The 23148-nt window shown below is 36.3% G+C and overlaps 1 protein-coding gene across 4 annotated transcripts in view; it reads left to right on the forward strand.

Annotated features, from left to right (window-relative positions):
• Positions 1-23148, forward strand: part of LOC135198563 (G-protein coupled receptor GRL101-like) — a 127936-nt gene that overhangs the window by 16146 nt on the left and 88642 nt on the right. Inside the window, exon 1 of one of the 4 annotated variants that reach the window (XM_064226265.1) lies at positions 5069-5087. The exons of 2 other annotated variants lie outside the window; for them this stretch is intronic. The gene's annotated coding sequence lies outside the window, so the exon portion shown is untranslated. Of the gene's footprint in view, positions 1-5068; positions 5088-13383; positions 13931-23148 lie in introns of those variants that run through there. One more of the 4 variants, XM_064226264.1, reaches the window with a different exon arrangement.

The raw sequence follows: 23148 nt of genomic DNA on the forward strand, positions 1-23148 counted from the left end.
AACTGTTTTAGCGAAAATGTTTAAGGAATTTCGGTTTTGATGACATTTCTAACTATATATTTATTCTTGTATCGAGATTAACAAGTTATATTTATAGCATGATTCCGTCACGTGAAAGAGTAGGTTCTAAGATTGCTAATGAGCGGAAGAGCCAAGGGACAGGTTAGGGTATTAGAGAGCAACCTCATAGACATACGATCAAACCCCTTTAGTCCATCTTCACTCAGGTGAGGCCTGGAGCAGCAGGGAATTGGCTGCTGATATCTCAGCAGGTAGACTAATGCAATCTCCTCATTCCCTCCATTCCTTGTTCAGAAACTTCAAAACAGCAAATTGTGCGCCAGGGAAAGTTTAATCTCACATGCTACTCGTATCTTGGAGTTCGACTCTGCGCCGATACCACCGAGCTATGAAGGCCCCGTCCACACGGTCGAGCTTTGGTCGATGAACTTTGTTCGATGTGACAGAAGCGGAGAAACCGCGGCAAAATTCTGACTTTTCTTGCGGTTTCTCCGCTTCTGACGTCACATCGGACAAAGTTCGTCGACCAAAGATCGACCGTGTGGACGGGGCCTTAGACCTTGACTGCTAGAGAGGAAAGATTGCTATACAATTCACCTGTAATTCCCCACAGCCAAGATTTTATTGATGAAAAACCCGAATATATGCACACACTTACACACAAATAATACAAAATTATACACACATATAGATATACACATGTACACACACAATATATATATGAATATATATATATATAATATAATATATATATATATATATATAGATATATATATATATATGTATATATATATATATTGTATGTATAACTCAATCACGAAAGTTTGGAACGTGATAAATCCACAAATAAAAGTATAAGCCACGAAGGAAAAATAAACAACGGAGTTTCTGCAAGATCTTTCGACTTCAACGTCCTTTACTCAGCAGATAAACTGACTTACATGAGTTATTGACAGTACAGGAAAGCTCGTATAACTGACAGATAGGGGATTATAAAGAGATTAGTACCTAGAATCCGGCACACCTGGAGAAAGAGTAACCTTTCCAAACAAGCATAAACATGGGTACAATTTAAAAAACAAAAAGATTAAGTCAATCTGCTCAGACACAAGGACAACACAATTAAAGGATTTTATAGGGTGACAGCTATTCATAACTTTGGTAAACAAAACCTTATTCACAATACATATTCACAATACATATTAAACATACATATACAACGAAAATATCTCCAAGGCAATTAATTTGTATTTAAGTCTGTAATTATATCTTTTGAGGTCATTTTTAAACATGTTACAAATACAAGGGTCTAAATGAAACAGGCCACGACCAATATTAAAATTACAATGGGAAGTAAGTTGTATTATAGCAGAATCTAAAAGATTTCGAGCAAGGGCTTGGAAGTAAGATTAAGCCAGCATAAATATTTTATAAAAACTGGGAAAACATCTAATGCAATATTCATTCATTTAAGTGAAAACAACCACCTAATAAATTGGATTGGTAGTTCAGTATGTCTTATCACGAATTCTTACTTCCCATTGTAATTTTAATATTATGGCCTGTTTCATTTAGACCTTTGTATTTGTAACAAGTTTAAGAATGACCTCAAAGATATAATTACAGACTTAAATACAAATTAGTTGCCTTAGAGATATTTTCGTTGTATATGTATTTTTAATATGTATTGTGAATATGTACTGTGAATAAGGTTTTGTTTACCAAAGTTCTGAATAGCTGTCACCCTATAAAATCCTTTAATTGCGTTGTCCTTGTGTCTGAGCAGATTGACTTAATCTTTTTGTTTTTTAAATTATACCCATGTTTATGCTTGTTTGGAAAGGTTACTCTTTCTCCAGGTGTGCCGGATTCTAGGTACTTATCTCCTTATAATCCCTATCTATCAGTTATACGAGCTTTCCTGTACTGTCAATTCCTCATGTAAGTCAGTTTATCTGCTGAGTAAAGGACGTTGAAGTCGAAAGATCTTGCAGAAACTCCTTTGTTTATTTTTCCTTCGTGGCTTATACCTTTATATATATATATATATATATATATATATATATATATATATATATATATATATATATATATATATTAATTTCCGTTGTACCTTATATGATTAGCGATAATCGAGTCCTACTGCGAAAGCGAAACTTACACGGTTAAACAGCATCATATCCTTTGGAAAGGGCACAGAGAAACAGGGAGGGAACTAAAGTGGGAGAGTATATCTCTCGGAGACAACAACAAACACCAACTGATGTGGGCTCTGAATTGGAGATCACGGAATCATTGACAAATGCCGTTTTATCTACGAGGTAATGTGATTTGATTTTATGAAATTTAAGCTGCCAAGCCAAGCACTGGATCACACTCTGACATTCAGAGCTTAAGACAGTTGAAACAGGGAGTTGGACTGATTGGACAGCAAAATAATGGAGATGAAGTACTAGGATCTAAAGTGAACTGGAAGAAAACCCCACAGTTGCACAAAGAATAATAGTGAGAGTGTTTGGACAGCAAAATTGAAGAAAGGAAGCGAGAATGCAGGCGAAGGAAGGCTAAAAAGTGGCTGCCAAGCGCAACAAAGTGACGCCACAAGCCCTCTTTAGTATTGTAATGCCTACATTGCATCAAGTAAGGTGCACTGACGGCACATACTCCCTACGGGTTATTTAGTAAAATTATGCTTATTGCACGTAACGGAAAGCGCATTTGCTTGAATATCAGTCTTTTGTTCATGCTTGATCTTTTATTTAATTTGATCTTAGGTCAAGAGAAAATATGTTCCTTTCATTTCATCATTAGATGTCTTACCGATATCTAACACACACTAACGTTACTGAGAGAGAGAGAGAGAGAGAGAGAGAGAGAGAGAGAGAGAGAGAGAGAGAGAGAGAGAGATTTCGTCTCATTACAACCAAATTTTCCAGCCTTAACTTCCCCTTCTCAACAAAAAAACTTCTCCCTTAATTTATCGATAATAGGCCATAAAAATATTGAAGTATAATCTTCAATAAATGTTAATTGCAGTTAATGAAAATCTAAGGGGACAGAGTACAAACCAAGTATTATGTTGAGTAAATACGAAGTGGCAATGCTAAGAAATTCCTTACCAGGGTATTTCATCAAGAAGCTTGTTTCATGAAGTTTTATTACCCAAGAGTCTCATGTTGACAGAGCTCTCTACTAGACGGCCCTGATTCTAGAGGCAAAGCGCCCGCATCACAGAAAGATATATAGGCAGTCTGAGCGAATGGACACAATGCCTGTTGACCTCATGGATGTAAACTGATATAATCTCGTATTACCGGAGCTCTTACCATAGCCTACCTTCAGAATAGCTCAGCCACGTTCGTTGCATCGTTCTCGAGCACCTTAGAATAAGAATTTATGTGGAGACTAAATCAAGGACTGTGAAATTATAAATTTGTGACGGTAAGGAAGAAGAATGGTATACGTTTTCACATTGTTCTTTATTGTCTTTCATAAGAAAGCATTGTTCATTGCTTTTTTAGTGTTGTTCAGTTGAACATAAAGGAGCACCCTAAATTCCCATCGTATTTTTTCATGATTTTCTTTGCCTCTTTTCTTGTTCCTGTAAGAATATAAATGCTGGCTGATAAACAAATTCGCTGACTACGAATCCCCGACTGACTCAAAAGAAAAGACAAGTAAATTTATATTTAAAAAATTGCCTAAAAAGATTATGAGCAAAGAATCAGTTGCTCATTGTTATGCTAAATTTACATATCCTCTATACAGTAATAGAACCTACATATAGAACATAAACCAGTTGCTGGAAACGTCAGATGTAAAAATCTAGAGGGTGTTTTGAAAATCAAATGCAAAAAACAAATCATAAACAACAAAAGGCTATTGGAACTGTTCTAACCCATTTCTTTCAAGTCCCTTACACTGTGTGAAAAAAATGGAATAAAGGGAAACAAAGAAAATTCTCTCTAACAGCCATGATAATGGCTGATGTAGGCGGAAGAGAATAATTTCAGCAATACTTCAATGATGTGTTATCATCGTCTCGCCGAGTAATTGAATTTCCTTTCTGCGTTTGATAGAAAAATATATTTTTGAGACCGCGAAATTGCTTTCATAAAAAAATAATCTGTTATCAGTTTATCGTTCCCATTTGTATGAATATGCAAAGTACGTTAAACAATTTTCAATAAATCAATGAATGATTTGATATGAAAGGTTTAAATTACAAACGACATAACCTTGAAATTGTTTTATGATGATCTTGCAACTTGCCTGCAGCACAATGAGCTTCGGGTTGTAACTCGAATATTAATGTCATGAAATCTGCGTCCAACACCGATACCAAAGAGATGTTGCTCATTAGCCGTCTCTTCAGCGAATAATAATCGGACCCAAATGAAGTGTTTTATATTTGGGGCGTGCCCGGCTTTACTCGCTCTCGGCAGATGATACTAGTTTGTAGAGTGAACAGATTAATTCTTTGTCACTTTCAAATGGGTAAGATATGGGATGGGTGAATGCGTTGCTATGATTTCTTATGCTCGAGAAGAATGGGAACTGATGACACCCATAATGCTATTTAGCCTGTTTTTTTCGAGGGTAACGAAAATAGATGCTTACAGACTAATTACTTTCAGTTCCCACATCTTCAAAACTTTTAATTTCCTTCTTAAAGTAAGAGCATATTAACTGAATTCAACTTTGTCTGGAGATACAGATAATGCTATTGGACAGTCAAAAAGTATCAAACAATAAATTTCAGGCTTAAAAAGGCAGCCACATGAAGAAAACAAGAAACGAAAGTGAACTCAAAATACTTTTCGATACCAGGTTTTCTTTCGGTTATAACTATGGCTTTCTGCTGGACAACATTACCATGAATCATTTTTAAAAGCTCGAGACATAATATTTTTAAAAGCTCTTGAGACAGTTTAGATATGATTCTAGTATTCGAGTTCAAAGTCTTTGCTCGTCTGTGTTCAGAGACTTGTCTCACAGTTTTCTGTATTTGCAGAACGATTTCTTGTACCTGTACGGTGGCAGTATATTACACCGTCACCTGCAATGTAAGTACTTCCTCCTTTTCTGCAGAGTTAGCCGTAGCTGCTAATTACTTCAGAGGTTTATGAAGAACTGTTATGCCATAGTCCTAAATAGTCATTTTTATTTTTCATAGATGCTACAAGGGTGGAAAGTATATGACCCGTTAATTACTAGATGGAAGATTGCCAGAGAGGATTGCGTAATAAATGGTCATGCAAGAAAACGTCTTCATGATTTATTATTCATTTAAACATTTTTGCCGTGAAATTTTATCAGGAAATATTGTGCCGTGGATTAAGAAACAGATGTCTTGTCCAAATGCTGGAAACGTAAATTCGATTTTTCCTCTTAGGATAAAAAAAAATCTCATGGATTATGTTTGAGCTCAGTTTATTAACAGTCAAATATAAATGCACCGTTTTCAAAACTTTACTCCCATCACGTAGCTCATATCGTCCCCAGGGCCCAAGTTTTAGTCTTATTTTAAAGGCGGAGAAGGCTCGTATTTCAAACATAACCAACATATCTCTTGCTAGGCTGGTAGATCTTGCAACTCTCTAAACTGTATAACTCCATCTGGCTGCAAATTGTTCATGTGATTTTTTTATATCGTCCCCATCATAGTCCACCTTATATCTAGTGACAAGTTTTTGCGATCTTCTCACCAATACGCTGACTTCTTTTTTTTTTTTTTTTTGCACAATTCCAATTCTATACACAATGATTTGGGAAAGGAATGATGTTTTCACATATAAAAACATTTATCCATCTCATACGACATAGTTGTAATCATCACAATTCACTCCAACAACTTTTCTTCATCTTTTTAAATCCAATCTTACTATATGTCTAATCTGTTATACTCTTGGACTTCTCTCTCATTTGTGTTATTGCTATCTCGCTCGCCAGTCACCTTCAAAATGCCAGCAATGATGCTCTGAGAGTTTCCACAGAGCTGGTATCCTAAATTTTTCAAGGAGATGCGTCATAACGCTGATTTGCGATATCTTATGCTGGTGAGGTTTTCATCGCAGATGCTAAAGCCAACGTCCTGCCTCTGTTGAAGATCACTTTGTACATTTCAGGTTGGATTTCCTCTGCTCCTCAGCCATGTAATCGAGAGATTAGGTTTATCATTCACAGCAAGCCTCACCCTAAGTTGCTATCAGTGCCTCATTCAAATTTGTTAATAATTAACATGCTGGTTTCTTAATTTTTTTTTTTTTTGCCCTATGATAATTATAGTCTAAGGTCCATATCTAGTACCCTTCTGGAAGAAATCTGGTCCTCTACTATTTAAGTTCTCACCTGCTTGTCCAACTTTTCATATTCCACCACCCGCCCCACACTCCCTCCTCCACCACCATGATAAATCAGCAATTTTTCCCCTGCCTTTTCAATGGTGTCATCCTTTCTGCAATATTCTCTACAAATAATTTTGATAGGCTTCTGACTTCCTTAAAGACATTGATAACTTAGCTCAGTATTTGCTAAGTTATCTTCGTATAGTCATTTATCAAGCCGAAAAGTCTAATAAAGATCTTATTTTACTTATTCGTGAATAGTAAAATTGCTTACAGATGCTAACATTGCCGTCAAGTACAGTCTTAATTGCACAAACACCGTCCAAAAATCAGTGACGCAGTTTAGGGTGAACAATAAAATACGAGTATCGATGACGAATATTGTGATCAAATAACAGTGTACATATCCTTTATTGCTTAATCAGTTCTGGGTCTTCGATCCATATAAATGAAGCCCTTGAAAACGTAGAGTAAATTTCCCAAAATCACTGCCTCAAGAAGTTTGTAAGTATTATATAATTTCAACCTAATTTTAAGCAATAAGCCTGTTTATTTTCAATTTTTTTCGTTTTTTTTTTACATCGTATACGTGTGTACGTAAAGTGTGTTAATGCTGGAGATCGAAACGTCATTAATATCTTAAATTTCAGTCATGGAAAGTCTGATTTTAAAATCAGAGTGAAATTGATAACATTCTCTTGCAATTCTCGAGCAGAACCCAAACCTGATGGTGTACAATGTAATTGTAGATAGTGCACCTAATTACCATCACTTGCTGGAAGCGTTAAGTAGGGAGGTCTAAGTACAATACTAGCAAGGAATGTTGCCCCGGAACTGTACAGGATACAGTTATTGAAATCTAATGTGACAAATTTGTTAACTTCAACTCCATTAGGAAGTAGATCAGGGGCGTTTGCAGCCGCTTTCTTCTATCTCCTCTCCCGAAAACTAGATCAATATGCGACAGACAAAGACGATGGCGACATTCAACTGGCGCCCGTGCTATATGTGCGTTTGTGTGTATGCGTTTTGTTCAAACCTGCCGAAATGGGCCGAGTTGAGTTGAATATGGAATTTAGGCCAAAGGCCAACTACTGGGACCTATGAGGTCATTCAGCGCTGAAACGGAAATTGACAGCAAAAAGTTTGAAAGGTGTAACAGGAGGAAAACCTTGCAGTTGCACTATGAATCAAGTGTTAGGGGAGGTTGGAAAGTAAAATGAAGAAAGAGAATATGAAAGGAGGTACAGTAAAAGGAACGAAAGTGGGGGCTGAAGGCACGCTGCAAAGAACCTTAAGTAATGCCTATAGTGCACCGTATAAGGTCCACTGACAACAGTACCCCCATACGGGGCCTGCCGAAATAGACGTACTGGCCGTACTAATAACGAAGGAAAAGTTACAACAGGATGAACTAATTCCAGGATAATGTTCTCTGAAATAGTTTCCTCTCAGAAAACATGAACATGGAAAGTTGAAATAGTAATGAGATGAACTGCCAATAAACTCCGCCTCTTTGAGCTGATTTTCTTTCACCACAAATTCACACACACCCACACACACACACACACGCACGCACAAACACAAAACCACCAGGCTTCACTTTGTACAGAGGACATAATCTGGAAGGCTGAATAGTTTCCTTTCCTGCCTCCAGAGCATTCCCATAACTTAGATGCCGGGTCCTTGGCCGGTAGCCGACCTGAATTTCCGCCCAAAAACTTTTTTGCTAAATGATCCTCCATCTAACTGAGGAATCTCTCTCCTTTTTGGATGCGACTTGACCTGGATTACTACCAAAATCATACGAAAATAGATCGGTCAGTATTTTGGTCTCTTTCCTTCCTTCCCAGGGACATTCCGTCTTCCATTTTGAAAATGGATCTTGTTCAGCCTATAATGAACTGATCGTTTGTTGAGGGAGTCTTTCCTTGGAAAAGAAATAGGAATGGGAAATCCAGATGACAGAGCAATAGATAAAATAGAAGAAGACGCAATAAATTAGCGTCTCTTAAGAACGTCATATTGGATACCCAGAGAGTAACAAATTGTTGGACGTCATAAGTAGTAGGTAATGATAATGGTAATAAGTATGAAAATGAAGATTACTATAATCAAAAGCTACTGCTGCAACAACTAAAAAAAGAGACGTTTGGGACCAAGTTTGTAATAAAAAATAAGACGATGGGTTTAGGAATATGCCATAATGGCTTTTTTTTTTTGGAGTTAAAATGAACATCGTCCCAAATATCGAGGAAGGGTCAGCACAGGGCTATGAATGTTAATAAGACGAGGACGTTTGATCACTGAGAAGCGAGTGTACCATACATACGGAGACTATGAAATTAGAATTTCTAAGATGAGTCAGCAGATGATGGCATGTGTCAAATCTAAAGGGCAGGATCTTGAGGACAACAGGAAGCGTTGAGGAAACTACTGAGTTTAGTTTGATAATGATAAGAAGAAGTTTTTATCAGAGATGACTGCAAGGAAGGAAAGAAAAAGGTTTGTGGGGAAACGTGAGAAGGAATCGGGTGACTAAAGTAAATAATAAAAAAAAGGATTAAAGTTAGAATAGAAAATTAAGAAGTTGAGGAGGGAAATGAGGTTTTTTTATGGCAGGTGAATATATAAAAAATGCTAATGGATCACAAAATCTCAGAATAAGATAAAAAATTAGAGATACTTTTTGACGACAATGCAATCTATTGTCAATGAATTGAGTACGAGTACATTGCAGAGTATTTTATGAAGATGATAAAAAGTAGAACGAAATGATGAGAGAATCAATTGACTGAATGAAAACATTAGCTTGGGTTTCGACGCATTGAGGGTGTAGTGAGTGAGGGTGTAAAGAGTGAGGGTGTAGAGAGCGAAAGCAAACGACAAAGGAAACTGAAAAGACGACACAGTGCTATAAAGTTATGGTAAATTGCCCAGCAAAAATATGAATATTTTTAGATTTGCGTAAGCGAGAAGAAAATATTACTACTGCTCAACTTGACTAAGACTAACGAAAGTTATTGTTTGTTTGTTTGTATGATGTTTTTACGATGCATGGAACCAGTGGTTATTCAGCAACGGGACCAACGGCTTTACGTGACTTCCGAACCACGTCGACAGTGCACTTCTATGATATCACCAGAAATACACATCTCTCACACTTCAATGGAATGCCGAGAATCGAACTCGCGGCCAACGACGAAGGTTATTGCTTTTGACCGGATTGTAACTATTATTAATTGCATCATATTTTTTGGGAATTTGACTGGAAGGTACCCTATGGCCTCCTGATTGTTTGTTCCAAATAATTAGGCCGCAGTTCCATTTCAGAGTAAAAAATCGCAAAAATGGTTAAAAATTGGATACAGCTGTCCGTTTAAATCCAAAACTTTAGGATAAGATTATTCATTACTTTACTTTCCTTGCAATTTTTAAGTCTTAAGTAATTCCAAAGCCTAATTACACTACTTTCGAAGTGGGGCGATTTTGTAACAAGTGCAAAAAGCTATTTTCTTTTTTCGATTTTCTCTTTTCTCAGAAACGATAAAAGCGGAAATGATGCTGTCTGTGCCATTCAACGACTTTCCTTTCTGCAAAGCGCTGAAAGGTATTTCAGAAATTAATCTGAAATGGTTCTTGAAAGAAAACTGGTGAAACTGTCAAAAGTGAGTGGTGACCACATTCAGTAACAAACTTGTATATGGTTTAACTGAACATTTAAGATTGTCAGTCGGAACAATAAACTTTAAGCAAACGGGAATATCCTCAGGGCCCATAGGAGTTTAGTCACTGTTGCAGACAACTGGAAAGATGTCTAGTTTATTATTATTATTATTATTATTATTATTATTATTATTATTATTATTATTATTATTATTATTATTATTATTATTATTATTGATTATTCCATATAAATCAACATTCATATGAAACGAGACTGAAATGTATTGACTTGCAAAGAATCCTTTAAATAATGTCCCATTTGTGTATTTCTCAGTAAACTAACACAGCCAAACTGCAAGAAATATCCATGCTTAAAAAACAAAAACAAAAACAAAACAAAAAAATCCATAAAGAAATTTGGAAACTAGCTTAACAGATGTTTCAAAGAAAATTTTATTCTTAAAAAGAATAAAGTAAAATCTATTATTTGACCAACTCAACATCATATATATTACTCACTATAGAAGAATTTTCAGAACACACACACACAGAGAGAGAGAGAGAGAGAGAGAGAGAGAGAGAATCAATGAAACTTGAACAACTGGATTCATTCTTGACTCCAGTATTTGCATGAAGTGTCTCCTCTCTCCCTGGACGGGCTTGGAAGTGGGCTTGACGCCAAAAATCCAGGCCTGATATTTTTTGGATGGCATCCAATCTGTTTATGTCATCTCCAGACTCTGCAATGCATAGCAAGACATCTTGCGCCCAGTGAGGCGTTATTGTTGCTCTGGAAACATTCAGTTTGGGTCAAGATCCAGTTTTTAATTGAGCATATCTGAAAGTATAACCTTACTCCAAGCAACAGCATTTTTGATGCAAATATACAAAACACTTAGGAATGGGATTAAATTTACCTTTTGCACCAACATCAATAGAGAGCAATTAATAGCTTACTCGCGTGCTTCATGTGGAATTTAATATAGTATTTTGGCCAAAGGACAAGCGCTGGGACCTATGAGGTTATTCAGCGCTGACAGGAAAATTAAGAGCAGAAAGGTATAACAAGAGGGAAACCTGGCAGTTGCACAATGAAACACTTGTTAGAAGAGGGTGGAGAAGATGGAAGAATATAAATATGAACGGAGGTACAGTAAATGGAATGCAGACCTAGCAGCTAGGATCGAGGGACTTACGAAGATCCTTAAGTAATGCCTACAGTGCACCGCCTGAGGTTCAATGACAGTACTACACACCTACGAGGGTGATTCACTTGATTCTTTACTTCATGAAGACTAAATCCATGGAAAAATCTAACTAGGTGAATTACGTACCTGATCGTCACTTGACCGTAGTGTGTCACAGTCAGTGTGAAATGGTTATGTGCTAGCAACTTCTTCCTACGAGACTTGATGAGAAATGAACTGCCATTACCTTGAAAATGCGTTTGGTTGAAAGATTTATCGTCACAAAAAGTAAAAAAAATGTAGAAGCACGCAGGAGGAATAGTAAAAAGATTAACGTTGCTGGAGAGGGGATGAGTAAAACTTGAGATGATTTGTTTACGCGATGAAACGTCTCTGCAATATAGTGGTGACTGGCTCAACTTGTATAGGTGGGTTCGGTGATCCGTGGGTGAACTCTGCATAGGTACACCTAAAGCAACTATTGCTTTGAAAGCTTTTCCTGCATGGGGTTCATCCTTGATTTATCAGTTAAAGTATGGATAATGGCATTATATATTTATATATATATATATATATATATATATAATGTATATTAGTATTATATTATATGTAAAACTATATATATGTAAATATATATATGTAATATATATATATATATATAATTATATTTAATTAATTATATGTATATGCATATATATATACATATATACACACACACACACACACACACATATATATATATATATATATATATATATATATATATATATATTATATATATATATATATATATAAGGTTTTAGTCTTTTTTTTTCACGAAGATAGCTATATGAGGTTATAGTCCACAAGGGAAAAGAAAAGCTGAAATTCCTTTAAGCTGAACAGTTTTGACCTCTACTTGCCCTTATCGAGAGCTGTTCATTAACGAATACGCAATGTTTACAGTACATTCATCAAAGTAGAATATAAGAAACAGACAAATAAAAATAAGCAGTTAGATAAACGCTGGTCGTTGAAATACGAGAAAGTCAGTTTCTGTAGCAATCTTGTAATTTGAAATGATTTACAACCAATTCGAAGGTTTCAGAACACAAAACAATTCGTCTAACAATTTTGCAAAATAAACAATGTTGTCTTTTCACGAAAGGATAGTTAAATTGCTAGATGAACTGTTTTGCGTCCTGAAACCTTCGAATTGGTTGTAAATCATTTCAATTTACAAGGTTGTTTCAGTAACATAGGTATTCAAGAGTATTGACACTGCAGTCAAGAAGTACGTGAGACTGAGGAGATGGTATGTAATGAAATTATAAGGGAGAACGATCTGGAAGAATTTAATAAAAAAAAAATGGGATACGTGCATTATTATTATTATTATTATTAGTCAGAAGATGAACCATATTCAGAACAAGCCCACAGGGATTATTGAATTGAAAGTCATGCTACCACAGAATATGGTGTTCATTAGAAAGAAGCAACAGAATATAATGAAAGTACGTTAAGAAGTAACAAAAGGCAGGTTGGAATACAAACACTTCACCAAGCCTCAATCTTCACTTCTGCCTTCGAGAAAAAATCGATTGGCAACCTATCTACTACAACTACTACTAGTACTAGTAGTACTACTAGTACTACTGCTACTGCTAGTACTACTACTAGTAATAGTACGTACTACTAGTACTGGTACTAGTACCACTACTACTAGTACTAGTACTACTACTACCAATATTCCTGATATTATTATTATTATTATTATTATTATTATTATTATTATTATTATTATTATTATTATTATTATTATTATAAACATCTGCAAAGCACGGGCTGATATCCGTCCGAGAGTAATATTTTTGCCCTTTTATGTAGTCTAGGTCGGTGCTTCCACAAGCGACTTTTATGGCTTGACTACTTCAAGGCAAACGCATCCAGCAAACGGCATTTCCATCTGAGGAAATCATCATCTTACGTAGATGAGGGACGAAACCGAATCGTGAAAACCTACGAATACCTATAAAAGCCCGATGTTATAAGCGACAGCCCAATAACTGTCTTGGGACTTCTGATTGTCTGCGTTCGGATTGGGACATGGCAACTTGGCACGCCCGTCTGTGAATCGGAGTGTTGGTGTGGCGGACGGGCCCGTTGTAAACTAGGCTTAGTTCGCGATTAGCATCGGACGCTGCGAAAGGCGCTCCGCAGACAGGATTAGTGCCGGAGGAGCTTCCTTATTTGTTATCGTCTCCCTCGTCTTGAGAGAGAGAGAGAGAGAGAGAGAGAGAGAGAGAGAGAGAGAGAGAGAGAGCATGGACTACAAACGCAATATCGGTCATGTGTGTATCCCGTCTTAATGCTTTACAGTGATGCCTTAATCCTAGATTTTTTTATTATTATTGTCGTGTTTGCCGCGGAGCGGTTGTCAATCAACATTAAATCCAGTGTCGTTTGAGATTTATTCTGAGAACAACAGTGCAAAGACATACCAACTGCTCATAGTAAGAAAAATCCTTATCACATCAACCATATTTTGCCTAAGATTGCTTTATCAACGAAATAAGCAAATATCAAACAGACCCACATAGACAGTAATATTGATGAATTGTCGTTCTACTCGTTACACGAGGAACAACACATTGCAAAGTGCGTCGACGAAGAAATATCTGTACGAAGCGAAGGAAAAAGTTCATTTTCACCGAATTTCGGGAAGAAAAGGTAAGCCTCATTGTTTGAGTTGGAAATGTACGATATACCAGTTGTTTAACTTCATGAGAATTCAATAACTGAAACTTGACCAATGTTTAGCTTGGCATTACCGAGTCATATGCTATTATCAGTAATGGTTTCTTTTCTCAAGAGGCGTTCAAAGTTGTCATGGAAACAAGCGTTCATCTAGACTAACTAAAATAAGTAAAGAAATTAACTGACAAAACGAGTGACATAAAACCTAATGTACATTGGAAGATTGATGAACAAATTCCTGACAATTCTTAACTAATGATAATTAAAGGTACATATAAATAAGTTTAAAAATCCAGATATCATTTACAAATAATTTTCATAGTTCTTTAACAGACAGGGGCATTAAATTGAATTGAACTGAATACCGAATTTGGCCCAAGCACTGTGAGCTATGAGGTCATTCAGCGCTGAAACGGATATTGACAGTATATGGTTTGAAAAGGTGTAACAGGAGGGAAACCTCGCAGTTGCACTATGGAACAATTGTTAGTAAAGGGTGGAAAGTCGGATGGAAGAGAATATGAAAGGAGGTACAGTAAAAGGAACGAAAGGGGTTGCAGCTAGATGTCGAAGGCTCGCTGCAAAGAACCGTAAGTGATGCCTACAGTACACAGCATGAGGTGCACTGGCGGCGCTACACTTTCACGGGGATTAACAGAGAATAACTCTGGTTACTGTATGACCATATCATATGGGAAGTAGAGTCCCTTACCAGTGAATAAGATTTGACATTAGCGCATTAGGATAAAACAACGAGGCTTGCCCCTTCATAACACGATATGAAGTGAGATGATGATGATGGATGGATTGATGAGAAGTGATGATGCATGCAGATTAAGGTTATGAGATACATTTCAAAAAAATTTGAATCTATAGAATATAGAATGTATTATAAAGCATATGTTATGATGAGTATATATATATATATATATATATATATAGATATATATATATATATAGGATAGATCTTATATAATGTATGTATATATATCTGAAATATATCATTAAAGCACTCACATTAAATAAGATAAACATATATGAAATATATATAGCGAAAATACAATACTAGATATGACTATATACATGCATGTTTATATATATAAAAAATATATATTCATATGTTTATATAAGTTTTTTATAAGTGTATCTCTATATTTACGTATATATATATATATATATATATACATATATATATATAAATAAATGTGTATAATTTATATATTTATATATATATATATATATATATATATACACATATATATATATATACATATATATATATATATATATATATATATATATATATATATATATATATATATATATATACGTATATGTGTGTGTGTGTGTGGATATATGTATATATTCATATATATATATATATATTATATATATATAATATATATATATATATTATATATATATATAGATGTAGACGGACAGATTAATAAACATACACCTATACCTAATTAGCTTGTTAGCTTGTTAAGCAGAAGTTCCATATCAGACGCCATAAATCAGTGTCTCATTCTGATCCCCACTTACTGTTTGTAACACGAGACCCATGGGTGGGAATGGAAGCGGGTGGTTCATGAAGTGCAAAAACAATGTAGCTGTTTATCAATTCAATTTAATACTCTAAATCTTCTGAGGATGAATTCATAATATCAACCGGTCTTTGGTATTTTGATACTACTCCACGCCCCCTTCTTTTTTTTTTTTTTATTCCTGTCCGTCCGCCCTTAGAACTTAAAAACTACTGAGGCTAGAGGGCTGCAAATTGATATATTGATCATCCAGCCTCCAATCATCAAACATAACACATTGCAGCCCTTTAGCCTCTGTAGTTTATATTTTGTTTAAGGTTAAAGTTAACTATAATCGTACTTCTGGCAGCTCTATAGGTATCGACAACATAGGCCACCATCGGACCGTACTTGAGTTTCATGGGCCGTGGCTGAGACCACCACCGGAGAGAAACCTCGATTACGCCAAAAAAACTTCGACGCACTTTTTTACATGTTTACTGCTGTACCTATAATTGCTCCATCAAGCATTGCTGCTTATGGTGTGCACCCAATTTATTAGATAGGAACCCACTTCCAGCTCAACACGGCCTCTCTGATTCTGATTTAACGAGAAAACTGAATGCGGAATCTTGCTCTTGTAACTGTTAACTTGAAAAGGTCCAATACGTAGAAATAGGCGCCCATTTGTGGAGCTTCAATTAATTTTATGTGGTTATTGTGTTCATGCAGGATTCATCCGAAATTTTGCAATAGTGAGCTTTCCAGTTAACTACAGATATAAGCAAGTCCTGGTTCAACTGAGCGCCATTTCTCGTAACTACTCGTTTACTGTTAAAATGACATCATAACTAATATTACCAATATCATTACTTACTGTTATTCGGAAACACTGCTAAGACATTCCTCAATGTTTACAATAACATGTATAACCGCTTAAGTGGCGTGGTCGGCTTGGTCTTGGCCCGCCACCTCGGTGGCCGCGAGTCCGATTCTCAGGCATTCCATTGAGGCGTCAGATAATGTGTATTTATGATGATAGAAGTTCACTCTCGACGTGGTTCGGAAGTCACGTAAAGCCGTTGGTCCCGTTAATGAATAACCACTGGTTCCATACAACGTAAAAACACCATACAAACAAACAAACAATAACATGTATAGGACAATGGTTGGCCTTAAAGCTTTGTATTAGTTTCTTAACCACTGTTGTTAATCAGGTATCCCTGGTGACCAGCCTTTTATCAGAATTTTGTTATTACGGTCCAGTGGTCTGCTAATCGTCTGTCTTTATCATCTGAGATTCCTGTAGTCTGTTTTTCTCATAGAATTTTATCTTCCTGTGCTCATAAAGAAGGTATTTACTAATAATCAAGAAAGGCGAGTTTAATTGCAATTCTTTTCCTGGAATTAGTCGAGCCAGTCTTACATAAGTAATAATATATCGTCTACTGTTGCCGACTGAAGATCCCTACATGGGGAATAAAAGACGCAATGGGGTGTATCATGACTGCCTGCGGGTGCGGGTAGCAGGTTGACCCGAGTCATGAATAAGTATTGGGTTTTAAAATACCTCTTGTAGCGTCTGTATCTTTGTTAGTGCTGCCACCGGTACTACAGCAGTTGGTAAAACTAACTGTGTTTCTAAAACTTCTTGGTGAAGAATCGTATGAGAGAAAGGAATTTGATCAGTTACAAATACCTATTTTCATCCATGAATATTTGACTGTACTTCATCGAAACCGACTGCAGTCATTTTACTTTACTGTAAGAGCATTTTCCTTGACATCACACTGTAACTGGTGCATGCAGACGCTGACTTGAACACATCCGTCTTTTGGGCTTAAGGGCAGTGAACTCAACCGAAATCGTAATATTTTCTTCAGAGGCGAAAGGTGCAGATTTCTTTAGGTGCAAAATTTCTTATAATGATATTTATAAGATCTCGGAAGTAGCCCTTCTTTCAAAAATCGGCAGAAAATGTCTGTAAGCCCGATTGCCGTTATAAATATAGCATAATGTCACCCGTATAGTAGATTTACATCAAGCATGCATCTGATGTCTAGGCCGGTCCCTTACGACGCTCCTGATTGGCTGTTGATAAGCCAATCACTGGGCTGGGAACTCTCAGTCTCTCGAGAGAGTTCACATAGGCAGGAAGTATGTTCCATCTCTCCTGAGGGATACGGCTTTCAAAAGTATCCCTAAGGAGAGGTGGAAAATACACCCTGCCTCTGTGGACTCTCTCGAGAGACGTCTGAGTGTATCCAGCCCCGTGATTAGCTTATCAACAGCCAATCAGGAGCGTCGTCGTAAGGGACTGGCCTTGACATCAGATGCACGCTTGATGTGAATCTGCTATAGCTTCATTCGTGTTTCAGTAAATGTCAGAGAACTGCTAAAATGTTAAGGAAAAATGAACTTTGGACAGCTGTTATGAAAATTCACCTGCTGCTACAAAGAAACCCAGACGGCCATTTTGTTCAATAATAATAATAATAATGACAGCCTTGATTCATCAACATATCCCTTTAACATTGTATCTACTGCAGGTCCATATACAAGTACACTAAGAAGAGATACAATCACAAGAATGCGTGGAGTTAATGTGCCTCGTGGGGTATACTTAAACTGACAAAGACAATAGCTTTAGATAACTTTAGCATTGCTGAAGCAACAAAGGCAACGCCACTCTCGTCAGTATTATTCCTAATACCTCCTTGAGAAAATACGGAAATAGCAGGGGAAGTCTGCAGAAAAAATGGAAGCGATTTTCGGAGAATAAAATTTTTTATTGATCTGCATCGTTGTAGCAAATATAATTAAACTATTGGATTGAAGTAAGATACACTAATTCTAAATTCGAAGTGTATTGATATGAAATAGGTAGTCTATTCATTGGTTTTCACTAGACTCGACTTTCTTTTTTTTCTTTGCGCTATCATGAATGTCATCGAAGATAACCTATGTCTACGTCTCGGGAAAAAAAACTGGGAATCTGCCCAACATTATCCATTATCCTTTGCGTCTTCCTTGGTAAGTGAGGAAATAATAATAATAAAATAATCATAATCATCATCATCATCATCATCATCATCATCATATAAGATTTACTAAAAGAGGCCCAAGTCTGATCTCGAGGAAAAGTGACAAAGGATTTTGTCATTTGTACTGGAACTAATGTAGCGTTTTTTCTGTCTAATTGGCACTGCAGTGACAAAGATGAAATATTAGAGCTTTCGTTTTCCCATTAAGTCCCAGTGTACTTCTATTTCAAATTACTCTATTATGAAAGTTGTGAAAGCTGTTCAATTCCAAAGTCGTGTAGAAAAATAATAGTTATCAATATCTTAATTAACTGGAGAATAAATCCGCAATTTATATCTAGCAGTAAATACGTTAGGCTCTTGGACCTCTTTTCCAAATATCTAAAATGAAACCTTTGATATGGAACAGAGAAACGAAATGAAGTGTCTGAGTAGTTTGTTTGGTTTGTATGGTGTTTTTACGTTGCATGGAACAAGTGGTTATTCAGCAACGGGACCAATGGCTTTACGTGACTTCCGATCCACGTCGAGAGTGAACTTCTATCACCAGAAATACACATCTCTGACTCATCATTGGAATGGCCGAGAATCGAACTCGCGGCCACCGAGGTGGATGGCCAAGACCATACCGATCACGCCACCGAGGCGCTCAATAGTTTGTTTTCTCTAAAACAGCTGTTCCAGAATTACAGGATGTTCTGTTGCTCATTCACATAGGGAATCATATCATAGTTTGGATGCTGGCAATAGTACACCTCAGAAATACCAAGCGGAATAACATAAGCACAAGTTAAGTGTAAATAAAAGTAAGGCTATAATAAATAACTCAAAATACCTGAATGCCTCATACTGCCAGATAGAATAAGTTTTTTTTTATATTATTATTATTATTATTATTATTATTATTATTATTATTATTATTATTATTATTACTATTATCATTATTATATCAGTAAATGAAACCTATTCACATGGAACAAGCACACAGTGGCCATTGACTTAAAAGTCAAGCCTCCTAAGAGTGTTGGTTTCAACCAACCATCGCAGACCCCACACTGCAGCAGTAACTGATTATGATACAGAACCAGTGATTTTTCATCGCCACTAAAAAACCAAACAGACAAATAATATGACCTACTCCAACAGCTAGCATTCGGGTCAATGAAGGCATCAATCAGTAGCACTTGAAACACTAGCGTAACTGGACTTTTAAAAATAGAAACTGTGCTATTTCCTTCCCAAATCAACATACAGTGTGAATTACCAAAACATCCCTGCACTTACGTAAGCGAAAACACTATTCTTCCCTTTAAACACTACACCAACTTTAGCCATTAGCCAAGGATACATATGAAGAGGCCATCAAAACACAAATCACCGAGACGAACAAGAGCATCATTAGGATGCTTTCGTTTAGCCCTGTGATTCTTGCCGCTATTTTTATGGAGGTGTAACTGAGCTTCAAATGACACTGATGACGAAGGGGAAAGCTCATCTGAGTGAGTGACTATAACTTCCCTTTCGTCCTTGAAACGACTCTATCAATCAACTTTCGAATCGGTCAAACGCTTATCAAAAGTGGGAGAAGAGGTAGGCACTTAGTCTAAGGATGCTGGATTTTTTTGTTTATATTTCATTAGAAAAATACAACAATGCAGTTTTGCGACCATCTTCTGAGTAGCATAAGACTAAAGGCAATATATACCAACCAGGAAACCCTCACGTGATTTGGGAGAGTTTTTAACTGCCATTGTATTCTGCAACCTTGACGAATCCTTACAAACCAGGAAAGAAAACTAAAACTGAAAGACCAGGTAGCAAAAAATCAAATTAACAATGAAAGGAAAAGGGATCAGTAATCAAGGGCCGTGCTTTGTTAAATGGGTCGGCGTTGCAACGCCACGTTACAGGTATCTAGTCAATCATCCACGCATCCACGGTACATGAGTTGTGACCCACAGCACTGAAGAAAGATCGAATCTTCCATCAGTGAATCTTATTAAAACTTCCTTATTTTTACTGGACGTTTCTGATCAAGGTTTGCTTAACTCGTTGCCTCAATCTAAAAATGGTTTTCTAAACCTGTGTCGCAGTTAACCTTTGGTTAATAATCATTATTTGGAGTTCAGTGAAATAAATATCATCTTCACCCAAAACGATTCCGAACTATCTTAATACGACACGAAAGTATCTTTGAGAGATTTCATTCTTTCCTTCAAATCGACCATGTGTGGTTTCATGTATAGAATCATTCCTTAAGACTATGAAGGAAAACAGAGGTTTTTCGATATAAAATATTACTTTTTATTTTAGTACAAGTGGTAGGGGAGGAGGGTTAAAGAAGAGAAGCTTGTATTGTTTCTATCCACACAGAGAATCAATTTGAATCTGAAGCTAATATTGACCCCTTCTTTCTATGGTCTTTTATTCCTGAAAATGGCGCAAAGAATACGCTCATGACTACGGAGGTTAGTAACCTGTTTGGAATGAGTATTTTCAAGTGCACCAGATGTGGAGTTGCGCTATTGAGAGCTACTCTAGATACCATAAATGTCGTTTCAACTGTCATGGTCAAGTATACCCTTCACCGAGTACCTTAAACCATCTTCTTCAAGTTTTACCAAAAAATCCGCCCGTCTAAAAAATAAAGTACCATTTCTATTCGGCTGGAGTTACAATGAAATATTCATATTGCATTTTACCCTAAACTTTCACATTGTATACAATTCATCCTCAAGTCACGTTAATCTTTCATGATACAATACGTTAATCTTTCATGATTAAAACGTTCAATATTGCACGTTTTAAGTAACCATACCTACAACCCTTCTCGATTTAGGTAACGTCATTATTTCTATAATAATATCTATTCTGCAAGCTTTTGTTTCGTGTTTGTCCTACACAATTTTGGATTCTTCTCTAAAACAAACGTCCTATGGTAAGCAGTCAGATGTCTGTCGAAACAAGGTCTTGACGAGAGCGAAGAAAATCTTTTTTTCTTTTTTTATCTTTTGATATATTTTTCTTGTGTTGCTTATTATACGTAAATACGCAATACTGAGTACCTACTGACCTGGCAAGGCCGTTCAAGTTTATTCTGAGGGGTTGAGTACAGTCAAGAAACTTACATAAAATATTTTGTTTATTATCATTATAACGAAGTGAATAATTTACAGTACTCATTTTGCGGTTGCCAAAGAATAATCCGATGTTAACTAGCTCATTAGAATGATTGGCATAAAGGCGTCCTCTCAAATTTGTGTTGATGCTGCTGGTGCTGCTGCTCTCTCTCTCTCTCTCTCTCTCTCTCTCTCTCTCTCTCTCTCTCTCTCTCTCGTCTTCATTTTTGCCAGAGTAAATTGTTTACTTTCTTTATCCCAAAATAAAACAAATAAAAACTGAAGTCTCTGGGAGATTGTCATTGCGTCATGACAAAAATAGGTGGCTGCTCGCTCTCTCTCTCTCTCTCTTCTTTTCTTTTACACTCTGCCCCTTAATTAGTAATCTACTGGTCAGCTGAAGTACGTGGAAAAATTCCACAACTATAATCAAGTTGGTTAAGTGGCTGTGAAAATCACCTTGAACCGACGTAATGACATCCAAGAGATTTAGTTAATGAGATAAAGACACAAACATTCAAGTGCCTTCATTTATATGAAAGGAACGTACACCAATCTTATAATTAATTACATCATTATTCATCATGCGCAAATATTATGGTTTCAAAGCGAGATTTTCTCTATGCAGATGGGAAATGGTTAAGTATGCCATCGAAAGAAAAGGCGCATTGGCTTTGTTAATATGATAGCAGGAACTCATAACGGTATATTATCACTTAGCGCTGAGCTGAGGAAACATAAGGTATTGTCAAATTTTATACATATTTTATTTTGAAAAAAAGACATTCAAGAACAAATCCAGGCACAATGATCATAGCAGTCAGGATCACTTAATTAATTACTGTATTTCTAAAGCAGGTATAAATATCAAAGGTAATAATGCATGACTTTCTCCTTGGTCAGAAGAGGAAATAGAAAAAGTGATGCACTACAAGTGACTACCTAAAAAAAATAAAAAATTCAAATAAGGTATTCAGGCTAAAGTCAGAGTATCAATTAATTCACGTAAAAGCCTGTCAAGCTTTCAGCTTCCCAGACAATATAAGCATCGAGAGAGAGAGAGAGAGAGAGAGAGAGAGAGAGAGAGAGAGAGAGAGAGAGAGAAGTATCGAGTCACAAAATCGTAGAAATGAATTCAAAAGGTTTAGCTTAATTGAAGGGGAATGTTTACCATTAAATGATTGTATGTCGGGTAAGATTTCAATAAGAATTTTTTTCTTTTAAAAAGTCGGAAAACAATCTTTAAGTTTTCTCTCTCTTTCTCTTTCTCTACGTCGTCTTCAGATATTTGAAGAATCTCTCTCTCTCTCTCTCTCTCTCTCTCTCTCTCTCTCTCTCAGTATAGAGCCCGGTTTATTGATTTCCGTCTGACGAAGCTGTCATATCTAATCACCAAAGACACAGAGCAATAAAACAGCGAATTTCCAAGAGACAGAAATCAGGATTCGTGTATTTCTTCTTCTTCTTATCACCAACTCTCCCAGAGACATCAAGCGATCCTA

The sequence above is a fragment of the Macrobrachium nipponense genome, chromosome 22 (genome assembly GCF_015104395.2).
Source record: "Macrobrachium nipponense isolate FS-2020 chromosome 22, ASM1510439v2, whole genome shotgun sequence".
Classification (NCBI taxonomy): Eukaryota; Metazoa; Arthropoda; class Malacostraca; order Decapoda; family Palaemonidae; genus Macrobrachium; species Macrobrachium nipponense.